At 48.9% G+C, this 10,000-nt stretch overlaps 26 non-coding genes and 3 pseudogenes across 26 annotated transcripts; all 29 read right to left on the reverse strand.

Annotated features, from left to right (window-relative positions):
* Positions 1-92: 92 nt before the first annotated feature.
* LOC128488450 (5S ribosomal RNA) lies at positions 93-211 on the reverse strand. The gene has a single exon (XR_008353863.1). It is a non-coding gene; the product is annotated as a 5S ribosomal RNA (ribosomal RNA).
* A 215-nt stretch (positions 212-426) lies between these two features.
* LOC128486605 (5S ribosomal RNA) lies at positions 427-545 on the reverse strand. Its single transcript, XR_008352893.1, has one exon. It is a non-coding gene; the product is annotated as a 5S ribosomal RNA (ribosomal RNA).
* Positions 546-746: 201 nt separating this feature from the next.
* Positions 747-865, reverse strand: LOC128485569 (5S ribosomal RNA). The gene has a single exon (XR_008351900.1). It is a non-coding gene; the product is annotated as a 5S ribosomal RNA (ribosomal RNA).
* A 188-nt stretch (positions 866-1,053) lies between these two features.
* On the reverse strand, positions 1,054-1,172 carry LOC128485614 (5S ribosomal RNA). The gene has a single exon (XR_008351944.1). It is a non-coding gene; the product is annotated as a 5S ribosomal RNA (ribosomal RNA).
* A 245-nt stretch (positions 1,173-1,417) lies between these two features.
* Positions 1,418-1,536, reverse strand: LOC128485935 (5S ribosomal RNA). Its single transcript, XR_008352261.1, has one exon. It is a non-coding gene; the product is annotated as a 5S ribosomal RNA (ribosomal RNA).
* Positions 1,537-1,745: 209 nt separating this feature from the next.
* On the reverse strand, positions 1,746-1,864 carry LOC128486033 (5S ribosomal RNA). The gene has a single exon (XR_008352353.1). It is a non-coding gene; the product is annotated as a 5S ribosomal RNA (ribosomal RNA).
* Positions 1,865-2,088: 224 nt separating this feature from the next.
* On the reverse strand, positions 2,089-2,207 carry LOC128485305 (5S ribosomal RNA). The gene has a single exon (XR_008351648.1). It is a non-coding gene; the product is annotated as a 5S ribosomal RNA (ribosomal RNA).
* Positions 2,208-2,431: 224 nt separating this feature from the next.
* On the reverse strand, positions 2,432-2,550 carry LOC128486677 (5S ribosomal RNA). Its single transcript, XR_008352962.1, has one exon. It is a non-coding gene; the product is annotated as a 5S ribosomal RNA (ribosomal RNA).
* A 203-nt stretch (positions 2,551-2,753) lies between these two features.
* LOC128487517 (uncharacterized) lies at positions 2,754-2,862 on the reverse strand (annotated as a pseudogene).
* A 296-nt stretch (positions 2,863-3,158) lies between these two features.
* Positions 3,159-3,277, reverse strand: LOC128484881 (5S ribosomal RNA). Its single transcript, XR_008351244.1, has one exon. It is a non-coding gene; the product is annotated as a 5S ribosomal RNA (ribosomal RNA).
* Positions 3,278-3,489: 212 nt separating this feature from the next.
* LOC128486861 (5S ribosomal RNA) lies at positions 3,490-3,608 on the reverse strand. Its single transcript, XR_008353137.1, has one exon. It is a non-coding gene; the product is annotated as a 5S ribosomal RNA (ribosomal RNA).
* A 234-nt stretch (positions 3,609-3,842) lies between these two features.
* Positions 3,843-3,961, reverse strand: LOC128488433 (5S ribosomal RNA). Its single transcript, XR_008353846.1, has one exon. It is a non-coding gene; the product is annotated as a 5S ribosomal RNA (ribosomal RNA).
* Positions 3,962-4,176: 215 nt separating this feature from the next.
* LOC128486768 (5S ribosomal RNA) lies at positions 4,177-4,295 on the reverse strand. Its single transcript, XR_008353048.1, has one exon. It is a non-coding gene; the product is annotated as a 5S ribosomal RNA (ribosomal RNA).
* A 218-nt stretch (positions 4,296-4,513) lies between these two features.
* Positions 4,514-4,632, reverse strand: LOC128485561 (5S ribosomal RNA). The gene has a single exon (XR_008351892.1). It is a non-coding gene; the product is annotated as a 5S ribosomal RNA (ribosomal RNA).
* A 215-nt stretch (positions 4,633-4,847) lies between these two features.
* On the reverse strand, positions 4,848-4,966 carry LOC128486520 (5S ribosomal RNA). Its single transcript, XR_008352813.1, has one exon. It is a non-coding gene; the product is annotated as a 5S ribosomal RNA (ribosomal RNA).
* Positions 4,967-5,175: 209 nt separating this feature from the next.
* LOC128485306 (5S ribosomal RNA) lies at positions 5,176-5,294 on the reverse strand. Its single transcript, XR_008351649.1, has one exon. It is a non-coding gene; the product is annotated as a 5S ribosomal RNA (ribosomal RNA).
* Positions 5,295-5,509: 215 nt separating this feature from the next.
* Positions 5,510-5,618, reverse strand: LOC128487633 (uncharacterized; annotated as a pseudogene).
* A 296-nt stretch (positions 5,619-5,914) lies between these two features.
* On the reverse strand, positions 5,915-6,033 carry LOC128485307 (5S ribosomal RNA). Its single transcript, XR_008351650.1, has one exon. It is a non-coding gene; the product is annotated as a 5S ribosomal RNA (ribosomal RNA).
* Positions 6,034-6,224: 191 nt separating this feature from the next.
* Positions 6,225-6,343, reverse strand: LOC128486483 (5S ribosomal RNA). The gene has a single exon (XR_008352778.1). It is a non-coding gene; the product is annotated as a 5S ribosomal RNA (ribosomal RNA).
* Positions 6,344-6,555: 212 nt separating this feature from the next.
* LOC128486034 (5S ribosomal RNA) lies at positions 6,556-6,674 on the reverse strand. Its single transcript, XR_008352354.1, has one exon. It is a non-coding gene; the product is annotated as a 5S ribosomal RNA (ribosomal RNA).
* A 226-nt stretch (positions 6,675-6,900) lies between these two features.
* LOC128486448 (5S ribosomal RNA) lies at positions 6,901-7,019 on the reverse strand. The gene has a single exon (XR_008352745.1). It is a non-coding gene; the product is annotated as a 5S ribosomal RNA (ribosomal RNA).
* A 242-nt stretch (positions 7,020-7,261) lies between these two features.
* On the reverse strand, positions 7,262-7,380 carry LOC128488451 (5S ribosomal RNA). The gene has a single exon (XR_008353864.1). It is a non-coding gene; the product is annotated as a 5S ribosomal RNA (ribosomal RNA).
* A 224-nt stretch (positions 7,381-7,604) lies between these two features.
* LOC128485308 (5S ribosomal RNA) lies at positions 7,605-7,723 on the reverse strand. The gene has a single exon (XR_008351651.1). It is a non-coding gene; the product is annotated as a 5S ribosomal RNA (ribosomal RNA).
* A 188-nt stretch (positions 7,724-7,911) lies between these two features.
* Positions 7,912-8,030, reverse strand: LOC128486746 (5S ribosomal RNA). Its single transcript, XR_008353028.1, has one exon. It is a non-coding gene; the product is annotated as a 5S ribosomal RNA (ribosomal RNA).
* Positions 8,031-8,243: 213 nt separating this feature from the next.
* Positions 8,244-8,352, reverse strand: LOC128487346 (uncharacterized; annotated as a pseudogene).
* Positions 8,353-8,632: 280 nt separating this feature from the next.
* On the reverse strand, positions 8,633-8,751 carry LOC128486035 (5S ribosomal RNA). Its single transcript, XR_008352355.1, has one exon. It is a non-coding gene; the product is annotated as a 5S ribosomal RNA (ribosomal RNA).
* A 221-nt stretch (positions 8,752-8,972) lies between these two features.
* Positions 8,973-9,091, reverse strand: LOC128486751 (5S ribosomal RNA). Its single transcript, XR_008353033.1, has one exon. It is a non-coding gene; the product is annotated as a 5S ribosomal RNA (ribosomal RNA).
* Positions 9,092-9,309: 218 nt separating this feature from the next.
* Positions 9,310-9,428, reverse strand: LOC128486036 (5S ribosomal RNA). The gene has a single exon (XR_008352356.1). It is a non-coding gene; the product is annotated as a 5S ribosomal RNA (ribosomal RNA).
* A 248-nt stretch (positions 9,429-9,676) lies between these two features.
* On the reverse strand, positions 9,677-9,795 carry LOC128488452 (5S ribosomal RNA). Its single transcript, XR_008353865.1, has one exon. It is a non-coding gene; the product is annotated as a 5S ribosomal RNA (ribosomal RNA).
* Between the last annotated feature and the right edge of the window lie 205 nt (positions 9,796-10,000).

The raw sequence follows: 10,000 nt of genomic DNA on the forward strand, positions 1-10,000 counted from the left end.
GGTGAGAAGGTTCAAATAAGGGTTTAAAGCTTTGATGATGAGCAAGAAACACATGGCAAAAAGCTCTCCCCGGACTGTGAGAAAAAATTAAAAGCCTACAACACCTGGTATTCCCAGGCGGTCTCCCATCCAGGTACTAACCAGGCCCAACCCTGCTTAGCTTCCGAGATCAGACGAGATCGGGCGCTTTCAGGGTGGTATGGCTGCAGGTGTGAAAGTTCTTTATTTTACTTCTCTTATTCTGTTGCTGCTGCTGCTGCTGCTGCTGCTGCTGCTGCTGCTGCTGCTTGTCGTCAGACAGAAAGAATTATAAGCCCTGGGACAGGACAGAGAAGGTGAGAAGGTTCAAATAAGGGTTTAAAGCTTTGATGATGAGCAAGAAACACATGGCAAAAAGCTCTCCCCGGACTGTGAGAAAAAATTAAAAGACTACAACACCTGGTATTCCCAGGCGGTCTCCCATCCAGGTACTAACCAGGCCCAACCCTGCTTACTTTCCGAGATCAGACGAGATCGGGCGCTTTCAGGGTGGTATGGCCGCAGGTGTGAACGTTTTTTATTTTACTTCTCTTATTCTGTTGCTGCTGCTGCTGCTGCTGCTGCTGCTGCTTGTCGTCAGACAGAAAGAATTATAAGCCCTGGGACAGGACAGAGAAGGTGAGAAGGTTCAAATAAGGGTTTAAAGCTTTGATGATGAGCAAGAAACACATGGCAAAAAGCTCTCCCCGGACTGTGAGAAAAGAAAAAGCCTACAACACCTGGTATTCCCAGGCGGTCTCCCATCCAGGTACTAACCAGGCCCAACCCTGCTTAGCTTCCGAGATCAGACGAGATCGGGCGCTTTAAGGGTGGTATGGCCACAGGTGTGAAAGTGTTTTATTTTACTTCTCTTATTCTGTTGCTGCTGCTGCTGCTTGTCGTCAGACAGAAAGAATTATAAGCCCTGGGACAGGACAGAGAAGGTGAGAAGGTTCAAATAAGGGTTTAAAGCTTTGATGATGAGCAAGAAACACATGGCAAAAAGCTCTCCCCGGACTGTGAGAAAAAATTAAAAGCCTACAACACCTGGTATTCCCAGGCGGTCTCCCATCCAGGTACTAACCAGGCCCAACCCTGCTTAGCTTCCGAGATCAGACAAGATCGGGCGCTTTCAGGGTGGTATGGCCGCAGGTGTGAAAGTTCTTTATTTTACTTCTCTTATTCTGTTGCTGCTGCTGCTGCTGCTGCTGCTGCTGCTATTGCTGCTGCTGCTGCTGCTGCTGCTGCTGCTGCTGCTGCTTGTCGTCAGACAGAAAGAATTATAAGCCCTGGGACAGGACAGAGAAGGTGAGAAGGTTCAAATAAGGGTTTAAAGCTTTGATGATGAGCAAGAAACACATGGCAAAAAGCTCTCCCCGGACTGTGAGAAAAAATTAAAAGCCTACAACACCTGGTATTCCCAGGCGGTCTCCCATCCAGGTACTAACCAGGCCCAACCCTGCTTATCTTCCAAGATCAGACGAGATCGGGCGCTTTCAGGGTGGTATGGCCGCAGGTGTGAAAGTTTTTTATTTTACTTCTCTTATTCTGTTGCTGCTGCTGCTGCTGCTGCTGCTGCTGCTGCTGCTTGTCGTCAGACAAAAAGAATTATAAGCCCTGGGACAGGACAGAGAAGGTGAGAAGGTTCAAATAAGGGTTTAAAGCTTTGATGATGAGCAAGAAACACATGGCAAAAAGCTCTCCCCGGACTGTGAGAAAAAAATAAAAGCCTACAACACCTGGTATTCCCAGGCGGTCTCCCATCCAGGTACTAACCAGGCCCAACCCTGCTTAGCTTCCGAGATCAGACGAGATCTGGCGCTTTCAGGGTGGTATGGCCACAGGTGTGAAAGTTCTTTATTTTACTTCTCTTATTCTGTTGCTGCTGCTGCTGCTGCTGCTGCTGCTGCTGCTGCTGCTGCTGCTGCTGCTTGTCGTCAGACAGAAAGAATTATAAGCCCTGGGACAGGACAGAGAAGGTGAGAAGGTTCAAATAAGGGTTTAAAGCTTTGATGATGAGCAAGAAACACATGGCAAAAAGCTCTCCCCGGACTGTGAGAAAAAATTAAAAGCCTACAACACCTGGTATTCCCAGGCGGTCTCCCATCCAGGTACTAACCAGGCCCAACCCTGCTTAGCTTCCAAGATCAGACGAGATCGGGCGCTTTCAGGGTGGTATGGCCGCAGGTGTGAAAGTTTTTTATTTTACTTCTCTTATTCTGTTGCTGCTGCTGCTGCTGCTGCTGCTGCTGCTGCTGCTGCTGCTGCTGCTGCTTGTCGTCAGACAAAAAGAATTATAAGCCCTGGGACAGGACAGAGAAGGTGAGAAGGTTCAAATAAGGGTTTAAAGCTTTGATGATGAGCAAGAAACACATGGCAAAAAGCTCTCCCCGGACTGTGAGAAAAAATTAAAAGCCTACAACACCTGGTATTCCCAGGCGGTCTCCCATCCAGGTACTAACCAGGCCCAATCCTGCTTAGCTTCCGAGATCAGACGAGATCTGGCGCTTTCAGGGTGGTATGGCCACAGGTGTGAAAGTTCTTTATTTTACTTCTCTTATTCTGTTGCTGCTGCTGCTGCTGCTGCTGCTGCTGCTTGTCGTCAGACAGAAAGAATTATAAGCCCTGGGACAGGACAGAGAAGGTGAGAAGGTTCAAATAAGGGTTTAAAGCTTTGATGATGAGCAAGAAACACATGGCAAAAAGCACTCCCCGGACTGTGAGAAAAAATTAAAAGCCTACAACACCTGGTATTCCCAGGCGGTCTCCCATCCAGGTACTAACCAGGCCCAACCCTGCTTAGCTTCCAAGATCAGGCGCTTTCAGGGTGGTATGGCCGCAGGTGTGAAAGTTTTTTATTTTACTTCTCTTATTCTGCTGCTGCTGCTGCTGCTGCTGCTGCTGCTGCTGCTGCTGCTGCTGCTGCTGCTGCTGCTGCTGCTGCTGCTGCTGCTGCTGCTGCTGCTGCTGCTGCTGCTGCTGCTGCTGCTGCTGCTGCTGCTTGTCGTCAGACAAAAAGAATTATAAGCCCTGGGACAGGACAGAGAAGGTGAGAAGGTTCAAATAAGGGTTTAAAGCTTTGATGATGAGCAAGAAACACATGGCAAAAAGCTCTCCCCGGACTGTGAGAAAAAATTAAAAGCCTACAACACCTGGTATTCCCAGACGGTCTCCCATCCAGGTACTAACCAGGCCCAACCCTGCTTAGCTTCCGAGATCAGACGAGATCGGGCGCTTTCAGGGTGGTATGGCTGCAGGTGTGAAAGTTCTTTATTTTACTTCTCTTATTCTGTTGCTGCTGCTGCTGCTGCTGCTGCTGCTGCTGCTGCTGCTTGTCGTCAGACAGAAAGAATTATAAGCCCTGGGACAGGACAGAGAAGGTGAGAAGGTTCAAATAAGGGTTTAAAGCTTTGATGATGAGCAAGAAACACATGGCAAAAAGCTCTCCCCGGACTGTGAGAAAAAATTAAAAGCCTACAACACCTGGTATTCCCAGGCGGTCTCCCATCCAGGTACTAACCAGGCCCAACCCTGCTTAGCTTCCAAGATCATTCAAGATCGGGCGCTTTCAGGGTGGTATGGCCGCAGGTGTGAAAGTTTTTTATTTTACTTCTCTTATTCTGTTGCTGCTGCTGCTGCTGCTGCTGCTGCTGCTGCTGCTGCTGCTGCTGCTGCTGCTGCTGCTGCTTGTCGTCAGACAAAAAGAATTATAAGCCCTGGGACAGGACAGAGAAGGTGAGAAGGTTCAAATAAGGGTTTAAAGCTTTGATGATGAGCAAGAAACACATGGCAAAAAGCTCTCCCCGGACTGTGAGAAAAGAAAAAGCCTACAACACCTGGAATTCCCAGGCGGTCTCCCATCCAGGTACTAACCAGGCCCAACCCTGCTTAGCTTCCGAGATCAGACGAGATCGGGCGCTTTCAGGGTGGTATGGCCGCAGGTGTGAAAGTTCTTTATTTTACTTCTCTTATTCTGTTGCTGCTGCTGCTGCTGCTGCTGCTGCTGCTGCTGCTGCTGCTTGTCGTCAGACAGAAAGAATTATAAGCCCTGGGACAGGACAGAGAAGGTGAGAAGGTTCACATAAGGGTTTAAAGCTTTGATGATGAGCAAGAAACACATGGCAAAAAGCTCTCCCCGGACTGTGAGAAAAAATTAAAAGCCTACAACACCTGGTATTCCCAGGCGGTCTCCCATCCAGGTACTAACCAGGCCCAACCATGCTTAGCTTCCAAGATCAGACAAGATCGGGCGCTTTCAGGGTGGTATGGCCGCAGGTGTGGAAGTTTTTTATTTCACTTCTCTTATTCTGTTGCTGCTGCTGCTGCTGCTGCTGCTGCTGCTGCTGCTGCTGCTGCTTGTCGTCAGACAAAAAGAATTATAAGCCCTGGGACAGGACAGAGAAGGTGAGAAGGTTCAAATAAGGGTTTAAAGCTTTGATGATGAGCAAGAAACACATGGCAAAAAGCTCTCCCCGGACTGTGAGAAAAAATTAAAAGCCTACAACACCTGGTATTCCCAGGCGGTCTCCCATCCAGGTACTAACCAGGCCCAACCCTGCTTAGCTTCCGAGATCAGACGAGATCGGGCGCTTTCAGGGTGGTATGGCCGCAGGTGTGAAAGTTTTTTATTTTACTTCTCTTATTCTGTTGCTGCTGCTGCTGCTGCTGCTGCTGCTGCTGCTGCTGCTGCTTGTCGTCAGACAAAAAGAATTATAAGCCCTGGGACAGGACAGAGAAGGTGAGAAGGTTCAAATAAGGGTTTAAAGCTTTGATGATGAGCAAGAAACACATGGCAAAAAGCTCTCCCCGGACTGTGAGAAAAAATTAAAAGCCTACAACACCTGGTATTCCCAGGCGGTCTCCCATCCAGGTACTAACCAGGCCCAACCCTGCTTAGCTTCAAAGATCAGATGAGATCGGGCGCTTTCAGGGTGGTATGGCCACAGGTGTGAAAGTTCTTTATTTTACTTCTCTTATTCTGTTGCTGCTGCTGCTGCTGCTGCTGCTGCTGCTGCTGCTTGTCGTCAGACAGAAAGAATTATAAGCCCTGGGACAGGACAGAGAAGGTGAGAAGGTTCAAATAAGGGTTTAAAGCTTTGATGATGAGCAAGAAACACATGGCAAAAAGCACTCCCCGGACTGTGAGAAAAAATTAAAAGCCTACAACACCTGGTATTCCCAGGCGGTCTCCCATCCAGGTACTAACCAGGCCCAACCCTGCTTAGCTTCCAAGATCAGACGAGATCGGGCGCTTTCAGGGTGGTATGGCCGCAGGTGTGAAAGTTTTTTATTTTACTTCTCTTATTCTGTTGCTGCTGCTGCTGCTGCTGCTGCTGCTGCTGCTGCTGCTGCTTGTCGTCAGACAAAAAGAATTATAAGCCCTGGGACAGGACAGAGAAGGTGAGAAGGTTCAAATAAGGGTTTAAAGCTTTGATGATGAGCAAGAAACACATGGCAAAAAGCTCTCCCCGGACTGTGAGAAAAAATTAAAAGCCTACAACACCTGGTATTCCCAGGCGGTCTCCCATCCAGGTACTAACCAGGCTCAACCCTGCTTAGCTTCCGAGATCAGGCGCTTTCAGGGTGGTATGGCCGCAGGTGTGAAAGTTCTTTATTTTACTTCTCTTATTCTGTTGCTGCTGCTGCTGCTGCTGCTGCTGCTGCTGCTGCTGCTGCTGCTGCTGCTGCTGCTGCTGCTGCTGCTGCTGCTGCTGCTGCTGCTGCTGCTGCTGCTGCTGCTGCTGCTGCTGCTGCTGCTTGTCGTCAGACAGAAAGAATTATAAGCCCTGGGACAGGACAGAGAAGGTGAGAAGGTTCAAATAAGGGTTTAAAGCTTTGATGATGAGCAAGAAACACATGGCAAAAAGCTCTCCCCGGACTGTGAGAAAAAATTAAAAGCCTACAACACCTGGTATTCCCAGGCGGTCTCCCATCCAGGTACTAACCAGGCCCAACCCTGCTTAGCTTCCAAGATCAGACGAGATCGGGCGCTTTCAGGGTGGTATGGCCGCAGGTGTGAAAGTTTTTTATTTTACTTCTCTTATTCTGTTGCTGCTGCTGCTGCTGCTTGTCGTCAGACAAAAAGAATTATAAGCCCTGGGACAGGACAGAGAAGGTGAGAAGGTTCAAATAAGGGTTTAAAGCTTTGATGATGAGCAAGAAACACATGGCAAAAAGCTCTCCCCGGACTGTGAGAAAAAATTAAAAGCCTACAACACCTGGTATTCCCAGGCGGTCTCCCATCCAGGTACTAACCAGGCCCAACCCTGCTTAGCTTCAAAGATCAGACGAGATCGGGCGCTTTCAGGGTGGTATGGCCGCAGGTGTGAAAGTTTTTTATTTTACTTCTCTTATTCTGTTGCTGCTGCTGCTGCTGCTGCTGCTGCTGCTGCTGCTGCTTGTCGTCAGACAAAAAGAATTATAAGCCCTGGGACAGGACAGAGAAGGTGAGAAGGTTCAAATAAGGGTTTAAAGCTTTGATGATGAGCAAGAAACACATGGCAAAAAGCTCTCCCCGGACTGTGAGAAAAAATTAAAAGCCTACAACACCTGGTATTCCCAGGCGGTCTCCCATCCAGGTACTAACCAGGCCCAACCCTGCTTAGCTTCCGAGATCAGACGAGATCTGGCGCTTTCAGGGTGGTATGGCCACAGGTGTGAAAGTTCTTTATTTTACTTCTCTTATTCTGTTGCTGCTGCTGCTGCTGCTGCTGCTGCTGCTGCTGCTGCTGCTGCTGCTGCTGCTTGTCGTCAGACAGAAAGAATTATAAGCCCTGGGCAGGACAGAGAAGGTGAGAAGGTTCAAATAAGGGTTTAAAGCTTTGATGATGAGCAAGAAACACATGGCAAAAAGCACTCCCCGGACTGTGAGAAAAAATTAAAAGCCTACAACACCTGGTATTCCCAGGCGGTCTCCCATCCAGGTACTAACCAGGCCCAACCCTGCTTAGCTTCCAAGATCAGACGAGATCGGGCGCTTTCAGGGTGGTACGGCCACAGGTGTGAAAGTTCTTTATTTTACTTCTCTTATTCTGTTGCTGCTGCTGCTGCTGCTGCTGCTGCTGCTGCTGCTGCTGCTGCTGCTGCTGCTGCTGCTGCTGCTGCTTGTCGTCAGACAAAAAGAATTATAAGCCCTGGGACAGGACAGAGAAGGTGAGAAGGTTCAAATAAGGGTTTAAAGCTTTGATGATGAGCAAGAAACACATGGCAAAAAGCTCTCCCCGGACTGTGAGAAAAAATTAAAAGCCTACAACACCTGGTATTCCCAGGCGGTCTCCCATCCAGGTACTAACCAGGCCCAACCCTGCTTAGCTTCCGAGATCAGACGAGATCGGGCGCTTTCAGGGTGGTATGGCTGCAGGTGTGAAAGTTCTTTATTTTACTTCTCTTATTCTGTTGCTGCTGCTGCTGCTGCTGCTGCTGCTGCTGCTGCTGCTGCTGCTGCTGCTTGTCGTCAGACAGAAAGAATTATAAGCCCTGGGACAGGACAGAGAAGGTGAGAAGGTTCAAATAAGGGTTTAAAGCTTTGATGATGAGCAAGAAACACATGGCAAAAAGCTCTCCCCGGACTGTGAGAAAAAATTAAAAGCCTACAACACCTGGTATTCCCAGGCGGTCTCCCATCCAGGTACTAACCAGGCCCAACCCTGCTTAGCTTCCAAGATCAGACGAGATCGGGCGCTTTCAGGGTGGTATGGCCGCAGGTGTGAAAGTGTTTTATTTTACTTCTCTTATTCTGTTGCTGCTGCTGCTGCTTGTCGTCAGACAGAAAGAATTATAAGCCCTGGGACAGGACAGAGAAGGTGAGAAGGTTCAAATAAGGGTTTAAAGCTTTGATGATGAGCAAGAAACACATGGCAAAAAGCTCTCCCCGGACTGTGAGAAAAAATTAAAAGCCTACAACACCTGGTATTCCCAGGCGGTCTCCCATCCAGGTACTAACCAGGCTCAACCCTGCTTAGCTTCTGAGATCAGACAAGATCAGGCGCTTTCAGGGTGGTATGGCCACAGGTGTGAAAGCTTTTTATTTTACTTCTCTTATTCTGTTGCTGCTGCTGCTGCTGCTGCTGCTGCTGCTGCTGCTGCTGCTTGTCGTCAGACAGAAAGAATTATAAGCCCTGGGACAGGACAGAGAAGGTGAGAAGGTTCAAATAAGGGTTTAAAGCTTTGATGATGAGCAAGAAACACATGGCAAAAAGCTCTCCCCGGACTGTGAGAAAAGAAAAAGCCTACAACACCTGGAATTCCCAGGCGGTCTCCCATCCAGGTACTAACCAGGCCCAACCCTGCTTAGCTTCCGAGATCAGGCGCTTTCAGGGTGGTATGGCCGCAGGTGTGAAAGTTCTTTATTTTACTTCTCTTATTCTGTTGCTGCTGCTGCTGCTGCTGCTGCTGCTGCTGCTGCTGCTGCTGCTGCTGCTGCTGCTGCTGCTGCTGCTGCTGCTGCTGCTGCTGCTGCTGCTGCTGCTTGTCGTCAGACAGAAAGAATTATAAGCCCTGGGACAGGACAGAGAAGGTGAGAAGGTGAGAAGGTTCAAATAAGGGTTTAAAGCTTTGATGATGAGCAAGAAACACATGGCAAAAAGCTCTCCCCGGACTGTGAGAAAAAATTAAAAGCCTACAACACCTGGTATTCCCAGGCGGTCTCCCATCCAGGTACTAACCAGGCCCAACCCTGCTTAGCTTCCGAGATCAGACGAGATCTGGCGCTTTCAGGGTGGTATGGCCACAGGTGTGAAAGATCTTTATTTTACTTCTCTTATTCTGTTGCTGCTGCTGCTGCTGCTGCTGCTGCTGCTGCTGCTGCTGCTGCTGCTTGTCGTCAGACAGAAAGAATTATAAGCCCTGGGACAGGACAGAGAAGGTGAGAAGGTTCAAATAAGGGTTTAAAGCTTTGATGATGAGCAAGAAACACATGGCAAAAAGCTCTCCCCGGACTGTGAGAAAAAATTAAAAGCCTACAACACCTGGTATTCCAAGGCGGTCTCCCATCCAGGTACTAACCAGGCCCAACCCTGCTTAGCTTCAAAGATCAGACGAGATCGGGCGCTTTCAGGGTGGTATGGCCGCAGGTGTGAAAGTTTTTTATTTTACTTCTCTTATTCTGTTGCTGCTGCTGCTGCTGCTGCTGCTGCTGCTGCTGCTGCTGCTGCTTGTCGTCAGACAAAAAGAATTATAAGCCCTGGGACAGGACAGAGAAGGTGAGAAGGTTCAAATAAGGGTTTAAAGCTTTGATGATGAGCAAGAAACACATGGCAAAAAGCTCTCCCCGGACTGTGAGAAAAAATTAAAAGCCTACAACACCTGGTATTCCCAGGCGGTCTCCCATCCAGGTACTAACCAGGCCCAACCCTGCTTAGCTTCCGAGATCAGACGAGATCTGGCGCTTTCAGGGTGGTATGGCCACAGGTGTGAAAGTTCTTTATTTTACTTCTCTTATTCTGTTGCTGCTGCTGCTGCTGCTGCTGCTGCTGCTGCTGCTGCTGCTGCTGCTGCTGCTGCTGCTGCTGCTGCTGCTGCTTGTCGTCAGACAAAAAGAATTATAAGCCCTGGGACAGGACAGAGAAGGTGAGAAGGTTCAAATAAGGGTTTAAAGCTTTGATGATGAGCAAGAAACACATGGCAAAAAGCTCTCCCCGGACTGTGAGAAAAAATTAAAAGCCTACAACACCTGGTATTCCCAGGCGGTCTCCCATCCAGGTACTAACCAGGCCCAACCCTGCTTAGCTTCCGAGATCAGACGAGATCGGGCGCTTTCAGGGTGGTATGGCTGCAGGTGTGAAAGTTCTTTATTTTACTTCTCTTATTCTGTTGCTGCTGCTGCTGCTGCTGCTGCTGCTGCTGCTGCTGCTGCTGCTGCTGCTGCTGCTGCTGCTGCTTGTCGTCAGACAGAAAGAATTATAAGCCCTGGGACAGGACAGAGAAGGTGAGAAGGTTCAAATAAGGGTTTAAAGCTTTGATGATGAGCAAGAAACACATGGCA

The sequence above is a fragment of the Spea bombifrons genome, chromosome 3 (assembly GCF_027358695.1).
Source record: "Spea bombifrons isolate aSpeBom1 chromosome 3, aSpeBom1.2.pri, whole genome shotgun sequence".
NCBI lineage: Eukaryota > Metazoa > Chordata > Amphibia > Anura > Pelobatidae > Spea > Spea bombifrons.